The sequence below is a fragment of the Tamandua tetradactyla genome, chromosome 26 (genome assembly GCF_023851605.1).
Source record: "Tamandua tetradactyla isolate mTamTet1 chromosome 26, mTamTet1.pri, whole genome shotgun sequence".
Lineage (NCBI taxonomy): Eukaryota > Metazoa > Chordata > Mammalia > Pilosa > Myrmecophagidae > Tamandua > Tamandua tetradactyla.
The window spans coordinates 20,551,872-20,573,399 of record NC_135352.1 but is presented as its reverse complement, the minus strand read 5'-3'; the positions used below and the strand labels follow the sequence as shown (position 1 = coordinate 20,573,399).

The 21,528-nt window shown below is 37.3% G+C and overlaps 1 pseudogene; it reads left to right on the top strand.

Moving 5' to 3' along the window:
* The first annotated feature begins 2,768 nt into the window (after window positions 1-2,768).
* LOC143669627 (protein WWC2 pseudogene) overlaps window positions 2,769-21,528 on the top strand; it is a 32,465-nt pseudogene continuing 13,705 nt past the window's right edge.

Sequence of the window (21,528 nt, the reverse complement as noted above, 5' to 3'; positions counted from 1 at the left end):
AACCACTGTGGAAGGCAGTTTGGCGGTTCCTCAAAAAGCTGAATATAGAATTTCCATATGACCCAGCAATACCATTGCTAGGTATCTACTCAGAGGACTTAAGGGCAAAGACACAAATGGACATTTGCACACCAATGTTTATAGCAGCATATTTACAATTGCAAGGAGATGGAAACAGCCAAAATGTCCATCAACAGATGAGTGGCTAAACAAACTGTGGTATATACATACGATGGAATATTATGCAGCTTTAAGACAGAATAAACTTATGAAGTATGTAACAACATGGATGGACCTTGAGAACATTATGCTGACTGAGACTAGCCAAAAACTAAAGGACAAATACTGTATGGTCTCACTGATATGAACTGACATTAGTGAATAAACTTGGAATATTTCATTGATAACAGAGACCATCAGGAGATAGAAATAGGGTAAGATATCAGGTAATTGGAGCTGAAGGGATACAGACTGTGCAACAGGACTGGATACAAAAACTCAGAAATGGACAGCACAATACTACCTAACTAATATAATTATGTTAAAATACTGAATGAAGCTGCATGTGAGAATGATAGAGGGAGGAGGGCTGGGGACATAAATGAAATAAAAAAGAAAAGGTATTGACTGAATTCAATTTTTAATAAAATATTAGTAAAAAAAATAGGTTAGCCTTCAAAGTGTGATTATACATCTGTAAAGAACATCAAAAACATTGATTCTGTCCAGACACTATTGCAAATTATTTTATATTATTATAAGTTTTAATGCAGTATTACTATGCAGTGCTTAACTTCTGTGAATATTGATCATTTCATAGAATAATAAAGTTTTAATCTTCATGGCTTAAAATTTGATGAGCACTGTATGAGGAGATGGCAAAAAAAAAAGAAAAGAGGAGATGCAGGTGGGTGAGAAGGAAGAAGGCTCACATTGTATTTCTCTCCCTGCTTTATAGGATCACCTCTAAACAGTTTAAAAGTAAGAAGATTCTTTTGAGTATATTCTCTAAAGGGATAACTACTTGATGATGGCATGTTCAGTTTCATAAACAGGGCATGTTTGATGGGGAGGTGCAAAGTGCCTTTGTCCAATTATATCTGACCCATTGGCAATTTGAGATTTCCTCAGTGTGAATTTATTTGGAAATGAAAGTGCAGATGTTACCTCAATATTTGGGAATGATACTGACAAATGGAAACAGATACAAAGGTGAGTAATCCTTTCATGAGGGTCTAAAAAATATGAGAAATAATTAAAAGAATTGTGGATATTAGTAGTGTGTAAATGGAGGAATTGAGAACGGAACAGCTATTTCTTCCCAATCCAGAAAAGGTTGCTCTATATAAGAGGAAATGCTGCACATTAATTCTAAATGGCTTCAAGGACAATATAGGAACAATGGCTCAACATTACAACTCAATGTGCCTGTGTGTGTGTGTGTGTGTGTGTGTGTGTGTGTGTGTGTGTGATTTTTATGATTTCAGTGGTCCAATGTGAAATGAGTTACCCCAGGAAATAATGGTACCTGTGTCAAAATGGATTGCTCAAGCATAGGTTAGACAACGTGCAGCAGGTAATGGAGAAAATAAAGCTAAAACATAAAATTTTGTATGTGCCAACCACTGTTGTAAATATTTAACATATTATCAATGTGTTTAATCAAGACAACAGTCTTGCAAGTTAAATTCTACCATCACCTTGTTTTTCAGATGAAGCAAAAAAAAAAAAAAGTTTAAGTATTATATCCAAGGTCACACAAGCAGTAAGTGTTGAGTTGAATTTTGAATTTAGGAAGTTTTGCTCAAGTTTTCACTCCCTTGACCACTTTGCTGGATTGACTCTAAAGGAGTTGGTTTGTTACCACAGTTGATATTAATATTTGCTACTTTAACTTATAAGTTTTCTAGCATGATGGAATTGGAACGAGAACAAGTGAGTATGGAAGGGGAAAGGAAGCAAGGAAAAATCAAGGGCATTGAATGTTGCTACAAATGTCACTCAGAATAATGCCTCAAGATATAGGAGATCTCTCGAAACAAATTTTCCAATATATTTTTGGCTGATCATTGCTTATAGACTATAATGGAGAATCAAATGTAAATCTTTGTACTTCTGATGGCAGATTGTTGAATGAAATCTTTCTAACAAGACTTCAAAGTAAACTACTTTCATATATGATTCCTTGCTAATCTGTAGTTTTCCACACAATAAGTATATTTTTATGTCCCTAATAATCTGGCTCAACTCTAATGTCCAAAATCTTTGAGATTTATTTTCTCCTATTACTCTTCCTTTTTTCATATTTCCCATTCACATATAATCTCAGTTTAGCCTTTGTTCCTTTGCTTATGTTGACTTCTTAACCTAAAATAATCCCCCTTCATTCAAGTCCTACCTCATCTACAAGTGAAAATCAAATCTTATCTTTTGAAGCCTTTCCAGATTCTCCATACCAATTTCCCCAATATTATGATAATAAATACAGTTAGTAATCTAGTAGTTCATAGTTCTCAAAGTGGTTTTCTCCATATAGAATATAAAGTATTTCTTATGAGTACATTGAAAATTACAGTTAGATATTAGTATTTTGATAGTGTGATGTGGTAGATTGAAGCATGTCCCAAAGAAAGTCATGTTCAAGTCCCTGTCCCTGGTCTTGTGGGTGTGAGCTCATTTGTAAATAACAATTAAAATGAGGCCAAATTGAATCAGATGGGTCTTAATCCAGTTCCTCTGGAGTCCTAATAAGCGATGGAAATTTGGACATGGAAGTACAGGCCCAGGAGGAATCAAAACAAGACAGATACCCAAGTGACAGAGACAGAGATCGATTGTTGGTAAGCCACTATCAGAAAGCTACATACTTCTTAGAAGGCATGGCTTGCAGATTCCTTAAATTTGGTGAGCCAGTAATCTCTTGTTGTTCAATCCAACCAGTGTGTGGTATTTGTCATAGCATTTTCTCTGTATTTCTTTAGTTACCTGCTGAAGTGATTTCTATCTAGAAGGGTTAATAGTGAGTAGTTCTTCTCCTGCAACAAATTCTTGTTGGATTTTTTTAAAATCTTATTAAAAAACATATCATCTGATATTCCAATTACTTTGTCTGCTGGCTTTCAATTTCATTCCAACCCTTCCTTGCTCTCCTTAGTATGTCAGGTTGCCAAAAGTATGCAAAATAATAATTGTCAGTAGATTGCCAGTAATATTTCATGAAGGGAAAGCATTGGCAGGAGATGGAAAAGAGAAATAAGGAAGCATTCATTATTTTCTCTCTCTTATGGTGTCTCTGACTGTGGCACAAGTAGCATGAGATGACTTGGGTTCCAGGAGTGACTTCCAGTGACAGAGTCCCAGCACATAAATGGAAAGTTCTACAGTGTCAGGGTCCCTGCACATAAATGGACGGTTCTACAGTGTCAGGGGAATCCAGACTCCTAGGTTTCTCCTCAGCAGTGAACAAGCAGATAAAGCATCAATGCCTCAAGGAGATCAACTCAAAACTGGCTAGTGTGTTTCAGCCCCAGATTGGAAAGACAGCCCTGATTTCCAAATAGCATCCTCTTCTCCCTGTCACTCATCAAGTCTTTTCCTTTCTTGAGTTTGCTTTTCTTGCCTGTCCAGCAAATGTTTTTGTAGGCAATTCCCTGCATTAGACACCACTCTACTTGAAATCTCTGGAGTGGTCCCTGCTTTGTGACTGAATTCTGACTGATACCTCTAGACCAACTCTATATCTGTTGCTGGAATCATCTCTATCACATCCTTCTTTGGCAATTATCAATTCTCTACTAAACTTTTCCCATTGAAGTTAGATACTTTGAAGATAACACATGTATACTGGAAAGCCTTCATTCAGGAAATGTACTCTATCATGGTGACCTGAAGTCTGTCTTACTGCATTTGCTCTAAATTCTATTTTAGTGATGTCAAGGCACAGAATAATTAATACTCACTATCCCTCTCTGAATTCTAAACCTATGTCATGGTTAGAGACACGTGTCAACTTGGCCAAGTTGTGGTACCTGTTTATCTGATTGGGCAGGTGCTGGCCTGTCTGTTGCAATAAGGACATTTCATAGGATTAGGTCATGATCACGTCAGCTGCATTCACAGCTGATTCCATTTGTAATCAGCCAAAGGGGAGTGTCTTCTGCAATTAGTGATGCTAAATCTAATCATGGGAAGCCTTTTAAGGAGGACTCAGAAGAGGCAGGTTCCATTCCTGCTTTGGCTGGTGAGCCTCTCCTGTGGAGTTCATCCAGGCCATCTATCGAAGTCGTCGGCTTCACAGCCTACCCTGTGGATTTTGGACTCTGCGTTCCTGCGGTCACGTGAGACACTTTTATAAATTTTATATTTACAAGAGTTCCCTGTTGATTCTGTTTCTCTAGAGAAGCCTAACTAATACATCTTGGTACTGGGAGTGGTTCTTAAGAAACAGAATCTTAAAAAATGGGTTTTTATGAATGGTTTTCTACTCTGACTGGACTCAGAGACACTAAGGACTTGGATTCCCGTAATTTGAATGACACTCCCAATCCATGGAGTGAGTTGGCAAAGGAGATAGTCAAAATATCATCATTCGATTCTCCTAATGCTTCGCTTGTATGAAGCCAGACTCTGGGGGATAATGTTTTTGATGCCTTTACAGAGTTTTGTGCAAATAAGAGTTACAGAGATGTTGGTTGGTTATTGTTAGATACACTGTCTACATTAAGGGGTGAAAGGGATGGGCTTAAGGCTTTAAACTGGAAGTTGAAGCGCCGTCTGAAAGATGTAGAGGTTTCTATGAGTATCCTGAAGGAAAATCTTATTTCCTGTAGCCGTAGACTTGAGATCTCTGAAAATCAGATTCAGAATCTTATTGTTAGAGTAGCAACTTTACAACATAAACTGAAATCTCAATGTTGCATGGTGTCTGCCGTTAAAGTGAGGACACTGATTGGAAAGGAGTGGGACCCTGAAAAATGGGATGGTGACATATGGATTGATAATGATGTTGGTGGCGAGGTTGAAACCCTAGACCATGCTGAGTCTTCTCTAGATAACCCTGTAATAGTCTGCCCTGAGGACATAGCCGCCCCACCTCCAGCCTGCCTTGAGGAATTGGCCACCCAGCCTCCTCCTGAAGGGATTAGCCCTAGAGTGATTAATCCTGTTTCACCAGATGAAACTGCAAATGAAGGCCCTGAAGCAAATGGCTTGAAAGATATTTCTAATTCTTTTCATGACCCACCCCCACCACCCCTCATTTCTTCTAGACCTATAACTAGACTAAACTCCCAACAGGCCCCTAAAGGTAAGGTACAAAGTATCACACATGAGGAGGTATGTTATACTCCAAAAGAACTGTGTGAGTTTCCCAATTTATATAGACAGAAATCAGGGGAATATGTGTAGCAATGGATTTTAAGAGTGTGGGATAATAGTGGGAGGAATATAAGGCTGGATCAGGCTGAATTTATTGATATGGGCCCACTAAGCAGAGATTCTGCATTTAATGTTATAGCTCGAGTGGTTAGAAAAGGTGTTAACAGCTTGTTTGGGTGGTTGGTTGAAACATGGATCAAATGGTGGCCAACATTACCTGAGGTTGAAATGCCAGAACTGACCTGGTATAATGTAGATGAGGGGATCCAGAGGCTTAGAGAGATTGGAATGTTAGAGTGGATTTATCATGCAAAACCTGCTCTTACACCCCAGGAATGTCCAGAAGATGCACCTTTTACCAGAACAGTGAGAAATAAATTTGTGAGACTAGCACCATCATCCCTAAAGAGCTCTGTGGTGGCCCTTCTCTGTAGGTCAGATATTACTGTAGGAACTGCTGTCACTGAGCTGGAATCCTTAAACACAATGGGGTTGACAGGATCCCAAGTTGGCAGAAGCCAGGTGGCAGCACTTAATCACCAAAGACAGGGTAGATGCGGCTATTATAATAGACAGCAAACTCAAAGGAGACATCGGAATTATATGACATGCAGAGATTTGTGGCATTGGCTAGTAAATCATGGGGTACCTAGAAATACAATAGAAGGGCAGTTTACTAAATTCTTGTTGGAGCTGTATAAACAAAAGAGTTCTAGGTCAAGGGAACAGAAGTCTAATCTGAATTACAAAAACACAGAGTCACAGCCCCTTAATCAATTTCCAGACTTGAAACAGTTTACAGACCCTGAGCCCCTTGAATGAAGGGGAGGCAAGGTCCCTATGGAGGAGAAACCTGTTACACTACCACAAATTTATACTGTTAATCTTCCTCTAAGTCTTCCCCAAGGAGACCGACAGCCTTTTACCAGGGTAACAGTGCATCGGGGAAAAGGAAGTGATCAGATATTTTGGGGATTATTAGATACTGGTTCAGAAGTGACATTAATTCCAGGGGACCCAACACGTCACTCTGGACCACCAGTCAAAGTGGGGGCTTATGGAGGCCAGGTGATCAATGGAGTTTTAGCTCAGGTCCATCACACAGTGGGTCCGTTGGGTTCCCGGACCCATCCTGTAGTTATTTCCCCAGTTCCAGAATGTATAATTGGCATAGACATACTGAGCAACTGGCAGAATACCCACGTTGGTTCTCTAACTCATGCAGTAAGGGCTATTATGGTGGGAAAGGCCAAGTGGAAGCCACTAGAACTGCCCCTACGAAGCAAAATAGTAAATCAGAAGCAATACCATGTTCCTGGAGGGATTGCAGATTACTGCCACTCTTAAGGACTTGAAAGATGCAGGGGTGGTGATTCCCACCACATCCCCATTCAACTCTCCTATTTGGCCTATGCAGAAAACAGATGGGTCTTGGAGAATGACAGTGGATTATCATAAACTCAACCAGGTGGTAACTCCAATTGCAGCTGCTGTTCCAGATGTAGTATCATTGCTTGAGCAAATCAATACATCCCCTGGTACCTGGTATGCAGCTATTGATCTGGCAAATGCTTTTTTCTCAATAGCTATTAGTAAGGACCACCAGAAACAGTTTGCTTTCAACTGGCAAGGCCAGCAATATACTTTCACTGTCCTACCTCAGGGGTATATCAACTCTCCAGCCCTATGTCATAATCTTGTTCGCGGAGAACTTGATCGTTTCTGCCTCCCACAAGACAGCACACTGGTCCATTATATTGATGATATCATGTTGATCGGACCTAGTGAGCAAGAAGTAGCAACTACTCTAGATTTACTGGTAAGGCATTTGCGTGTCAGAGGATGGAAGATAAATCCAACAAAAATACAGGGTTCTTCCACGTCAGTAAAATTTCTAGGTGTCCAGTGCTGTGGGGCATGTAGAGATATCCCTTCTAAGGTGAAGGATAAGTTGCTGCATCTGGCCCCTCCCACAACCAAAAAAGAGGCACAATGCCTAGCTGGTCTTTTTGGATTTTGGTGACAACATATTCCTCATTTGGGTGTGCTACTCTGGCCCATTTATTGAGTGACCAGAAAAGCTGCTAATTTTGAGTGGGGATCTGAACAAGAGGAGGCTCTGCAACAGGTCCAGGCAGCTGTACAAGCTGCTCTGCCACTTGGGCCGTATGATCCAGCAGATCCAATAGTGCTGAAAGTGTCAGTGGCAAATAGAGATGCTGTCTGGAGCATTTGGCAGGCCCCCATAGGAGAATCACAATGCAGACCCTTAGGATTTTGGAGCAAAGCCTTACCATCTGCTGCAGATAACTACTCTCCTTTTGAGAAACAGCTTTTGGCCTGCTACTGGGCCTTAGTAGAGACTGAACGCTTAACCATGGGCCACCAAGTTACCCAGAGACCTGAGTTGCCTATCATGAATTGGGTGTTGTCTTACCCACCAAACCATAAAGTTGGGTGTGCACAGCAGCACTCTATTGTAAAATGGAAATGGTATATACGAGATAGAGCCAGAGCAGGTCCTGAAGGCACAAGTAAGTTACATGAAGAAGTGGCACAAATGCCCATGGTTTCCACTCCTGCTACCACATTACCTTCTCTTTCCTAGACCAGAGCTATGGCCTCTTGGGGAGTTCCTTACAGTGAATTGACTGAGGAAGAGAAAACTCGGGCCTGGTTTACAGATGGTTCAGCATGATATGCAGGTACCACCCGAAAGTGGACAGCTGCAGCACTACAACCCCTTTCTGGGGTGTCCTTGAAGGACAGTGGTGAGGGGAAATCCTCCCAGGGGGCAGAACTTCAAGCAATGCACCTGGTTGTTCATTTTGCTTGGAAGGAAAACTGGCCAGAGGTGCGTTTGTATACTGACTCATGGGCTGTTGCTAATGGTTTGGCTGGATGGTCAGGGACTTGGAAAGACCATAATTGGAAAATTTGTGACAAAGAGGTCTGGGGAAGAAGTATGTGGATAGACCTTTCTGAGTGGGCTAAAAACATGAAGATATTTGTGTCCCATGTGAATGCACACCAGAGGTTGACTTCAGCAGAGGAAGATTTTAATAATCAAGTGGATAAGATGACCCGTTCTGTGAATACAAGTCAGCCTTTTTCCCCAGCAACTCCTGTCATTGCCCAATGGGCTCATGAACAAAGTGGTCATGGTGGTAGGGATGGAGGTTATGCATGGGTTCAGCAACATGGACTTCCACTCACTGAGGCTGATCTGGCTACAGCCACTGCTGAGTGCTCAATCTGCCAGCAACAAAGACCCACACTCAGCCCCCAATATGGCACCATTACCCGAGGTGACCAGCCAGCTATGAGGATAGGTGATCCTCAGCTATCAATAGGAAAGCACAACTATATCCTCAGCTATTGTTAAACATGTGTTTGTTTCAGCTAAGAACCTAGATTTATTATAAAGTCAATAGTAAAAATGCAATTCCTTTCTAAGCTTGCTGCTAACCTGGTCTTACTTAGGTGTATTGATCTAGGTTTACTAATATTGCAGTTTCATTTCCAGTAATTTCAACAAAGAGAAATAAAGTAGCAACTGGTAGGTTTTTAATTAGAAAAATATGCACTAATGGCACTATTTCCTCAGAAAATATGCACATTTCAGTTTTATAACCAAAGAGCTTCGGATTTCAAAAGTCATTTGATATTTATTAATTTGAATTTCAGCTTCCAAAGATATAATCATTTAATATTTTGTACCATGATAATACGAAATAAAGAGATATTACTTTTTTTTATTAAAAAGTTATGGGCTTGCCAGAAAAGCCTGCTTAAAACATAGGGTTCCCATAAGAGATACCGATTTTTTGTAGCTTAGATATTCACATATTTTTTAATACCAAAAACTGTGGTCTTTAATCTAAAAAAAGAAATCTAACTCAGCAAGCTTTAAAATCTTGAACTGTAAATTCAACATGGAATGGATCTCAATTTTCAGAAATTTTCTCCAAATTCTTCAAATTACTACCAGATATTCAAGTGAATTAATGGAAGTCTAACGGGCTAGTTTGGCTGTACTCAGACACAAAACATCTACTTCTAAGAAGATACAGTTTGCAAAGACGTCTTGGCACATAGTTCTCCCATGGGTGAATTTTCTGCAGTGATTTGGCTGAATAGATTTAAGCAAGACTTCAATGTCATAATAGGAAAATTTTAAGTTCATATAAAGTGCAAATTAAGTTTTCAACCTTTACCATTTGAATAGGTACTTCAATTAACCTTGTGCAGGTTAATTAATGTTTCTCTGCCTCAATTCCCTTCATTTAAAATTATAATGGTCTCTACTCTAAAACCTGTCCTACTAAGCACATGGCAATCATTATCGCTCCCCAAATGTTGGGGAACAGAATGAGAATATTCAGAAGTGGCCATCACTATGAGTCTATTCATCATTGCAAGCAATTTCAGCTTCATTTTTAGGTCCAACATCAGTTCCACTGGATTGAAGTCAAGGTGTTAGCAGGACTGGTTCTTTTGTGGAACAAGTTCATTTCCTTGCTTTTGACAACTGCTAGAAGCCACCCATGTTCCTTGGCTTGTGGTCTTTTACTCTACCTTCAGATACAGCAGCATTACATCTTCCAATTTCAATCTCTCTCTCTCTCTCTCTTTGTCTCTCTCTCCTATCCCTGTCTACCTCTATCATCATATCACTTTTTCTGTCTTCGACCCTCCTGCCTCCCCTTATAAGGACCCCTGTGGTTATACCAGGTGCACCCAGGTAATCTAGGATAACCTCCTCATCTCAAGGTGCTCCGCTTAATCACATATGAAAAGTCCCTTTTGCCATGTAGGGAACATTTTCACAGTTTGGGGGGATTAGGATGTAGACATCATTGGAGGGCCACTATTCAACCTGCCAAACTAATAGTCTTTGCAAATATGTTGCATTAAATACTGATCTAATCTTAAAACTTGTCAAACTGCTCTTCTAAAATTGTCTCTTCAGAAACTGTTGAAGGAAGAAATCCACAGCTTCCATTCACCTGCTACATCCTCTCTAAGAATTTCCATTCATTTATTTAGGATATATTTATCAAACACTGCTGTGGTTCAAGCACTTTTTTAGTTTTCAACCTCAGGAAGTTCACACACAGTTGAGGAGAAAGGATATTACAAGCAAATAAATAAATGTTTTTGTTTCAGGTCCTGATGTGGAGAAATGTTATCAGCAAAAATAATAATAATAACGAGGTTAAGTAAAAAAAATGATAATAATAGATGGACATTTTTAGGAAGGGACATTTCTCTATTGAAAGTGACATTGCTACATCTTAGATTGAATGAAGGAAGAAGCAAGGTGACTATTTGAGTATCAGTTGTTCTAGGCAGTAGACTTTATAAGAAGAGCGTGTTTGCATCAACGTTTACTTTCTTTGAGTGAATAATAATTTTCATATCTGAATAAGAAATTGTTTCTAAATCAGTTGTAGCCTAGAGGGTTTTGGTTTGCTAAAGCTGCCAGAAAACAATACCAGAAATGGGTTGGCTTTAACAATATGGATTTATTAATTTACCATCGTTCTAAGGCCATGAAAATGTCCCTGTTAAGGTATCAATATGACAATACCTTCTGTGAAGAAAGGCCACTGGCATCCAGGGTTCCTCTGGCAGATAGCAAGGCACATGGCTGATGCCTGCTAGTTCTTTGCTATCAGGTTTCATTACTTTTGGCTCTTGGTTCCAGCGTCTTCCTCTTTGAGATTCTGTGAGCCCTCTCTCAGCATCTCCAGCTTTTCTCTCTTGGCTTTCTCCAAACTTCTCTGTTTCTGTCTCAGCTCTCTCTCAGCTTTTTCTGTCTTTTATCCTCATAAAGGATTCCAGTAAAAGATTAAGATTCATCTTGAATTGGATGGGTTGCATCTCAATTGAAACAATCTAATCCTGTACTCACAGGAATGGATTAAAAGTACTTGGCCTTTTCTGGGGTACACAACTGCTTCAAACCAGCACAAGTCCTGAAACAAAACAACAAATGATAATGCTCACGCACACGTATTCTACATGAGAAGACTCACATAAGGTATATGACATCTGATAGCATGAGCTCCATAATCTTCTAAAAAGGAAGAGGTCAAGGCCATTAATTAGCTCTGGCTCTTAGAGCCCCAGCATATATTTACATGGAATATTCTTTACTCATTGGGTTCCACAAGATGTGTCCCCAAAATTCTTATAGGTTTTTTTCTCTCTGTTTTATATATGTGTGTGTGTATGATCTGTATCTAGCAAGAGAGGTAGCTGGCTCATTCCTGAATATAAAGAGAAGTTAATTGCATATAAATATAAAACCCATCCTTCTATTTTTATACAACTAGTGATTAATATATAGTGTATTAGATATTTAAAAAACCAATGAAATTTATGGTTTGATATAGAAGTCACTTAAATAAACCAAAGCTTTTAAATTCTAAAGTATATTGTTTAGGAAGATAAGGATTAGTACAAGGCTTGCAATTCATTCTCTCCTTTTTTCTGGTTCATCCTAGGAAAGAAAAAAAGAAGTGCAGCTTGGTCAAACCTCTTGGCAGCATATTAATGGTATTTACTAGTGGAAGAGTCACTAACCTCATAGTGATTTTAGCAAGATGTACGTGGTCCATATAGATTTGCTTATGGTCTACAAATTTCATATCTCAGTTTGCCCAGTTTCTACGGAACATGACACACATGGGTAGGCTTAACCAATGGGGATTTGTTTTCTCACTGTTTCAGAGGCTAGAAGTCTGAAAACAAAATGTTCTTAAGACCATGCTTTCTCCCCAAAGTCTGTGGTATTCTAGCACTGGCTTGCTGCAATCTTGGCATTCTTTCTTTAGCTTGCTTCTCTGTCTCCCATCACATGGTGATGTCCTTAATCTCTGTCTGCTTCTCTTTTGGTTTCTGCTAACTTCCGCTTTCTCCCTGTAACTTTCTCTAAGTCACTGTTTCCAAATTTCTGCTGCTTATCAAGGACTCCAGTAATACTGGATTAAGGCTGACTCTGATTCTGCTTGTTTCCATCTTAAATAAAAATAACATCCTCAAAGGAACCTGTTGCTAAATAGATTCACATCCACAGGGATGCAGATTAAGATAAGAACATGTCTTTTGGGGGAGCTACATAATTTAATCTAACCACACTTGGAGTCTGGATTTACTGAAAAGGTCATCTGTTATGTCAATGTCAGAGCAGCAAATGGAAACAGTAGACAGTTGTGGAACCCTAAGAGGTTCAAATCCTTATCCCTGGAATCTGTGAATGTTATCATGTGAAAAAGAGGAATTGGAGAAGGAATAAAGTTTACTATCCAGCTGACCTTAAAATAGGAAGGTTATCAAGGATTATCTGGGTGAGCTCAATAGTGTCACAAGGATCATTAAATATGTGTCAAAAGACCAGTCAGACTTGAGTTTGTAGATTAAAGCATTTTATTCTGGACACCAAATTTTGTTTGCAGCAAGGAAGCCAGATTGCTTGCAAAACAGGAAGCAGCTTTGAAATTCTAGTGATGGCAAGCAACTTTTACAGACATAAAAAGGAAACTAGTATGGTATGTGATTATATCCCAATAAAACTGCTAGAAAAAAAAAGTATAAGGGAAGACAAAAAAAAGAGGGGGTGGGGGGAATTAGTTTGAGTCTTATTAACTGGACGGGACTTTGTCCATTTTATAGAGATGGGTTTAGGGCGGGTGGGATTTATATTGTTTTGGATCAAATGTAATTAACTAGAGGCTTGATTGGTTATCTGGGTTGGCTGCCTTGATGGGGATTTCAAATTTCAAAAGATTTCAAGAGGAATCTCAAGAGGGAATCCAGGGTGGGCCACGGTGGCTCAGCAGGCAAGAATGTTTGCCTACCCTGCCATGCCATAGGACCTGGGTTCAATTCCCGGTGCCTGCTCATGTAAAAAAAAAAAAAAAAAAAGAGAGAGAGGCCAAAGAAAAAGTAGGGCATTGTATTTTGGCTTCAAGGGGTCCTCAGAGCTTTCTCTATACACATTTTTTTTTTTTTTAGTTTTCTGTACATATTTTTTTATTGTTTTATTTTTTATTTAATTTTTAAATTAAAAATTTTTTCTCTATGTACTTTTATCACATGGAAGAGGGAGACAGAAGCGGTCAGAGTGATGCAATATGTGAAGGACTCAACTTGGCTATGGCTATCTTTGAAGATGGAGGAATGAAGCCATAAGCGAATGAAGGCAGGTGGCCTCTAGAAGCTGAAAAAGTCAAGGAAAGTGATTTTTACATAGACCCTCTTGAAAGGAATGCAATCATACTGTTGATACCTTGATTTTAGACCAGAGAGACTCAAGTTGTTCTCCTAACCTACAGACTGGAAAATAATAAACACACTCTTACAAGCCACTAAGTTTGTAGCAATTTATTTCTGGAGCTACAGAAAATGACTACAATGTTTCATGACTAAAATTATTTCTATTTTCATGAGTGATGCCCTGTATAATTCTTAAAGATTTACTTGGTACACTGGACTAAGGTGAATCTGATGGAGCAAAGACATATCTAGAGAGCTGCAGTGACAATCTAAGACTTTTTGCTTCTCCTCTGCCTCAGAATTAGTTATGTCCTTGAGACTAGTAATGTGTGATACTGCGTTGTCTCTGATTCTTGTGAGTCTAGTTTGACAACCTAATTCTTTGTGTTTTCTTATTGTTTTTTAATAAGAGCCATTAATGACACATTATTATTCAATTCAATAAATGTTTACTGAGTAATACCATGTTTTAGCTCAGGACTAGCCAGTATGTAGATTCCTAATAAATTAATGAAATTATTCCTGTCATCAAAGAGCTAGCAATCAACTTAAATATATTTCAATTACAACAGAATAAATGGAAGAACACTATTTGAAGAACATGAGAGTCAAAAGTGCCTGTGCTGACTTCAAGAAAATATGACAAAATTTTTCATATGTACTGTAATGTTGGGAAACTCTGAATTTTCTTCCTAAAAAAGTAAATGAATCAGATTTGGGAAAACACGTGTACAAAAGAAATATTCTAAGACAAGTTTGCATTGTTAAGCAGCTCATGAGAATTTCACATGTATTAGGTCTCCAATAGCTAGTTTTTGACAGTACTTGAATCATCGCTGAGTCCAGGTTAGAGAAAACAAGAAGGTCCAGTTCCTCTGACTCCTTTTCTATCCCCTCTATCAATGCAGCAAGAATAAAAATCCAAACTCAATAAGGGGAAACATCCAGAACTGCAGATCAAGAATAAATAAACACAAGGTCTAGATCATTAACTGGCAGTGGAGAAGGCAGTGGTTGGAAGCGTTTGCACCCAAAAAAAGTGTTCTTAAATCTAATCCGTTCCTGTGGGTGTGAACCCATTGTAAGGAGGACCTTTTGATGAGGTTACTTCAGTTAAGGTGTGACCCACCTCAATCAGGATGGGTCTTTATCCTATTACTGGAATAATTTATAAGCGAATGAAATTCAGGCAGAGAGAAAGCCATGGGAAGCAAGAAGCTGAAACAGAACCTGGAAGAGAAGGAAGAGTCCAGAAAGTGCCACCAAGTACCTAACCAAGCGCATGTGACAAACTAAAGACCAAGGGTGCCCAGCAGCCAGCCCCAGAATGCCATGGTCCTGGGGAGAAAGTACCACCTTGATGATATCTTCATTTGGACATTTTCCCAGCCTCAAAACCTCAAGATAATAAATACCCATTGTTTAACCTGACCCATTTCATGGTATTTGTTTTGCGTGGCCTAGGAAATGAAAACAGGGAAATTTCTAAAAGCCAATTAAGATATTGCTGTTAGATTTTAATACGCAACTATAGCTTCAATTTTAAGGGGTAGATTTTGTTTGGTGATGCTGTACAATACAATCAGTATACAAGTCTTCCTGTACATAGCAAGAATTAGCTACCAACAAACTACAGATAGACATTTCTGAATTGAATAAACTTGTCTAAAATGCCCAGGAATCAATATCCAATTAAATTTTTATAGGCTGAAAATGGAAAATAATTTAATTAGCTGAGGTGATTGATTGATGTATGCAATGACCACTAAAAACGAATGTTTTATAAAAGCGCTAAAATTGATTATGTTCCTTCAGAGCTCTGTTATTTTAAAGTCTTTTATTCTTATTGTTGTGATTTCATTTGAAAATTAAAACAAAAAAGAAATCCACAGTGAATCGAATGACCATGTCAAAAGTATTATGATAGTGAGGGTTAAAAAAAAAAATAGTGAATACTTATTGAGGGCTTCTTATATGTCAGGTAATGCATACTTTATGACCCCGTGCATTATGTCATTTATGTCGTTCTAAAATATAATGAGATCTGTCCAATTATAGAGCTTGTTTCATATATGAAGAAATTAAGGTCAAGCATGGTTATGTTACTTGCCATGATAATACATCTGGTATATTGGGAAACCTTGAATCGGATAGGAATACTTAAATTAGCACCCTGGCCTCTCCTACTAGTGCATGCTTTTCACAACAACCTGGGTGACTTCTTTTTCTTTCGTCCTTATTTACCTGTTCTGTTCATCTGAAAAGTGTCAGCTCATCTAAGATTCAGATCAAAGGTCATGCCTCATCAGAATATTTTTCTGACTATTCCAGACACGGTCTAATGCATTATCCTTTACTGGTCTTTAGAGAATATTTAAAAAGTTGTTTAATTTTAAGCTTCTCTATAGATGAGAGCATCATTTGATGGTGGAAAGTCCTTCGTGAATTGACAAATACCCCGATGATGAGCAATTTGCCACCAGAATGGAAATAACCAAACACTGCTTAAGGAAAGAACATTGAGCACTTTCAGTAATTCTGAGAGATTTGTGGGCATCAAAATGGGTGTAGAAACACAACGAATGTCCAGATAGTCATATTTGATTTCTGGCTTTGTTGAGGATTTCCCAATTTGTGCATTCCTTTATACTTTCTGCCTCACTTTCAATGTGTTTACTCTAATAGCATCCCTCTCCTAGAGATCACTAACACTTCTCTTTCCTCAGCAAATTGTTAAAAGAGTAAGCTTTCCTTCAGCATGTTCTCTTCTCTAATCCACACAAAGTAATATGTGGTCCTTTCAGTTGTCTCTAGCTCCCAGGAAAGTGTCGAGGTTGAAAGTATAAACTAATTAACATAATTAACTTAAAGGTCTGCTAGAGGTACTAGGAATTAACTCTCCTCACAACTGGAATGGGGTCACTGGAACAGATTCTAGTAAGAATGGTCAGTGAGCACCTGGCAAACATTGGTGGGTATGTCTGACTTGAAGATCAATTTATCGCAAAATTTTCAACATTTTGAGATATATTAACAGCTAAATTAACACAATGCCACTTGAAATAAAATGAAGAATATATGTACATATACATACTATGCTGGGGTCATTGCATAGGAAGAAGTTGGCGCGTTGTCCTTGAAGGATTGTATTTTCCTACATACTTACTTGAGTGGATTACCTGAGCTCTTGGAGACATCAACTATGTCCAAGTACTATTATTGAATCCAGACTATAAATGATGGGATCATAACAGTGGGCAGAAGTCAAAATCTGATGAAGTAGGTCCATTTCCTAGACTATTCCAGGGTCATTTTCAGCGGAGAGTGTTTTGGTTGCTAGTAATGACTGTGGTTTCTCTTATTGACAAGTGATAACCTTTGTGCAGAGGTATAACTGCTTCCTAATGCACTTTCAGCATTTCCAGTCAGAGACGTTTATTATTAGAGATGTACTCACAAATATCTCAGTATCTCTTCACTGATAACTTCTTTTATGCATCTTATACCTTAGCTAGATATCATGAGCCTTGGAGAGTCATTATTTTCCTTGAGGTTATGTGATGGCAAAGGCAGGATGTGATGTCCTCGGGAGGATATCTGATATACTTGAAATAACTAACAATGGGTGACATCTTAATAATATATTATTGAAGATCTAAACAATGTTTGAGAAGTGTATTTTTAAAGTGAGTCATTTGTATTAAAAACTAAGACCCACTTTCCCAAGCTTTCCTTGCTTCTTTTGAAAAGAAAATCACTCTGATTTCTTCCCTCAAAGTGCTTCTAATCTAAACGTCAAGTCACACTCAAGTAGAAAGGTATGACATCAGTATAACTAAAAATACAAGCAGAGTTTGAATAAAAGACATACATTTTACTATTATATTGCTAATTTCAGTTACTCAAATTGTAGTTGCTGCAAGAAGCTGTTGCTCCAGAAGTGGAACTAATACTGTTTCCCTACTCAATTTGGCTCTTAAGATTCGGCTGAAATTTGCAATTGTTCAAACTGGCTTTAGCTTAAAATTCCTTCAAGGTTATGTCATTAAGTAAAGTTGGATGCTTCAGCTTGTCACAATGCTTTCTGAAATAGATATGCAGCATATCATGTAATAGTAATAACATGGCAACTGAAGGTTTTGAAACCAATTCTTACACAAAATTGATTCTTACATATAGATATAAATCATGTGTGTGTATATACACATATGTATATTATGCAAATGTAGAAAATGTGGGCAAGCAGATAGAAAATATCAAAGTCAATTTTTAAATTGTTGGATAATAAACATCTTTAATTTCATTTGGAAAAATTCCAGGACTTCTTCTTAATTGCATATGCATTTTACATTTTGTAACAAAAGTTAATATCAAGTTCTATTTACAAAAAAAATCTGTTTTTGTAAAATTTGGAATTCTCTGTAATCATAGCTAAAGTAGTTAACCTATATAGCTTAGTTCCATAGAATTTGTTTGAAATGAAGTATAACAGAATTATATAAAAATGATTTAAAAGAATTGAATTTTAATAGTTGCTTTATGTAAGTCTCTTCTAAAATACTTAAAGGTGAATGAATTACTTTTGACCAAAAATTTTGCTCAACATAAATTGCTGCTTTCCTCATTATGTTGTTTTACAAATGCTTTTACAAACCATTGTTTTCTCCTCAATGTGGATGTCTACGGCAGTTTCCCAGGAATATTTCTGCATGACTTTGTGGATACCAAGAAACCAGAAAAGCACTTTGACTAGTTATCAAATGTTCGGTTGCTTGTAGAAGAATTCTCTTTGTCCTTTCTCTGCCAGTGAAGCACAGCATCGAGTGTGGGGATTAGCAGTTATTTGGATTTCATCTTCATATTACTAGCACAGGATCACGAAGGAGGGCACTTTTTTATTGGGAATTTCAAAATAGCAACTTGACCTTTCTGTTGCAGTGAAGTTAGCAAATAACTGTTACTGAGAAGTAAAGGAGGAAGAGTATGTGGTTTCGATGAAGCCATGGAAAAAAAAGTAAAGGTATATTGATAGCATAACAATAAAAACCACCAGTTTATATTCTACTTTTCCATTCTCTTATTAAACTTCTTGGCACAACATATAACCAAAAATTGCTCTACCTCCATTGAGCTCATTGAATTAGAGAATGTGAACATAGGACTATTCTACTTAAAATTGGTAAATCCTGAAATTATTAGCATCATCCAGATCTGATAGGTGTGTGGATGTGAAGAAATGTGTGTGTGTGTGTGTGTGTGTGTGTGTGTGTGTGTGTGTGGTATATGCCCATGTGTATGTGACCAGAGACATAAATGTGGTCCTCTGGAAACAGCTACCTAGCATAGAATATGGTAGGCTGAGAACAGCATCACTGCGTTGCCAGGCATTTTACATTTGTCTTTGTCACAGTGACAGAAATTACAGTAAAAAAATCCGGGTGCTATGCCCACATTTCTAACACCGTCACCAAACCCTCTTTAAACCAAACAATATCCGGGGCTCACAAATCAAACTCTGTTGCCACCTATCATTTTCCCTGTCACATTTATCTCTAAATACACAAAAGTAAATCTGGTTGATTGTAACTACGTACTGCTAATATACGATGTCTGCTTAGTATAGATTTTTTCCTATTCTGAGGTTCAGTTAAATTAATTTAACAGCATCTCTTGAATGATTACAAAATTTCCCATTCCAATCAAATTAGTTAAAATGCCTGTTTGGATTACTGAAATAGGTTTTACTGGTTTCTCAACCTCCCGTACTCAAAATCAAAATAGTCAGTTTAATTTTCCCAATCTGCAGTTGTGTTTGAATCATATCACTCAATCTCCATGACGTCAGTGCATGCACAATTAGATGAAACTTCTTCATTTGAATTTAAGGGCATGCCTAATATTATTTCAGTTCACATTTAAGGCCTTATCTAGTTCTGTTCTTAAACTTGGCCTCAATTGTATGTTAAGTGGAGAGAAATTATAGCCATCAGCATTCAAATTCCAAGGATAATTGAACTAAATGATTTTTAATTAGAAGTCCATATGCTGATATATACCACCCCACTCCTATGTAGACATATAAGTAAATTGACTAAATTTTTAATACTTCTCAAAATTCTAGTGTGTTAAAAGTTTTACAAGAATAATTATTTTCATTTTATTGAGTCCCCCTAATCATATACTTCCTTCTTTCCTCCCTCCCTCCCTTCCTTCCTTCCTTTTTTAAAATTACATATCCTAGTCTTCTTCTGTGACTTTCTTTGAAGTTTGTAATTTCATTTCCAGCATATAGAGAATAATATTTAAAAGTATATTCCAAGATGAATTTGACTTGTAAATGCCACAGTTATAAGATTACTTTATGGCTTCAACATGCTCTTCCCACTTCTCTAAATTATTTTATTTTACTTATTTAAAAAATGCACTGCAACTTTCTGAATTGGTATTCAAATGAACCCACACATATTTATGCTGGAATTTAAATTTCAGGGTTTTTTTTTTTTTTTTGCATCTTCTTATTATGTTTGCCAGTCTCTCCATGATCACTATATTTCACCTTTCCCTCATTTAAGTAAACCATTGGAAATTTGTGCAAGCATATGATCTTCCAGTTTTATGGAGTTTGGGAATTCTGATCCTATTTCTTTAATCCGTTTGGTTTCCAACAGAGTCTAATTGGCATTTTAGACATCTGAGTTGATAAATTAAGAAAACATTTTTTCATAAATTTTCCAAAAGTGTAACAAAAAAAACAGAGATGACAACAATTAAGAAATATTTATGAATGCTGATAACAGAAAATGAAGAGTCAATATAATTGTGAAGAAAAATATAGAGCAAATATAAAAGAAACATTAGTTGAAAATTAAAAACTTTCCTACAGAAAAAAATAAATACATAAATAAAGTATCCAGGCAGGAAAGACAAAATAACTCATCTACAAAAGAGACAAAATTTGATTAATTGTAGACTTCTCAAAAGCTTCAAATGTCTGAAGGTGATAGAGAAGTATATGTGAAGTTTTGAACAGAAAAAAGTAGAGAATTTTTTACTCATCCAAGTTGTCTTTCATGTGTACAGACAATAAAAAAGCATTTTCAGTCATATAGGAACTTAAAATAGCCATTGTTCTTCTTTTAAAAGTACTTAAATTTAATGACCAACAAACGTAAAACTCAACAAAATTAAGGGCCCAAGGATGTAAACATTATGTCATAAAATGTATGACTGTGAATACTCAAATCAAATAAGCATAAGTTATATGTCTATGCTATTGTTTTTAAACTTCTTACAAAACTTGAATGCAAATGTTAAAAATTGACATTTAAATAGAAAAATCTAATTTAAAAAATAACCCTCAGTTGTCTGGATTCGATGAGCACAGATCAGGAAGTATTTAGAACAGACAAATGAGAAAATAAATACATGTTCTCTCATTCTCTTTGTGCATATATTGTTGTGTGTGTGTGTGTATGTGTGAGTGTGTTGTGTGTGTTTGCATGTCAATGAACTTAATAGGATAAAAGCAAACTAGTCAATAAATGGAAATCTACATTTAAAAAAGACAAAAAAAAAGCAAGGAAGGAAGAAAAAAAAGAAAAACATAACTCTTAAAAAAATTAAGACCAAATATATACCTATAATAATAAATTTTAAGAATGGTGACACTGAGAAGGAAGCAAACGGAGAGTCAAAATTTTTATCAGAGGTTGCAGCAACAGAGCCTACTGTAGTAAGAAAGTGATTGTGACCGCAAGGCTTCACAACTCAAAATACACACAGGGAAATGTGCCTCCCAAAGATGAGGGTACAAAGAAGAGCTGCAAAACATCTATGGAAGACCAACATTATGAGAGAAATCAGACTTTG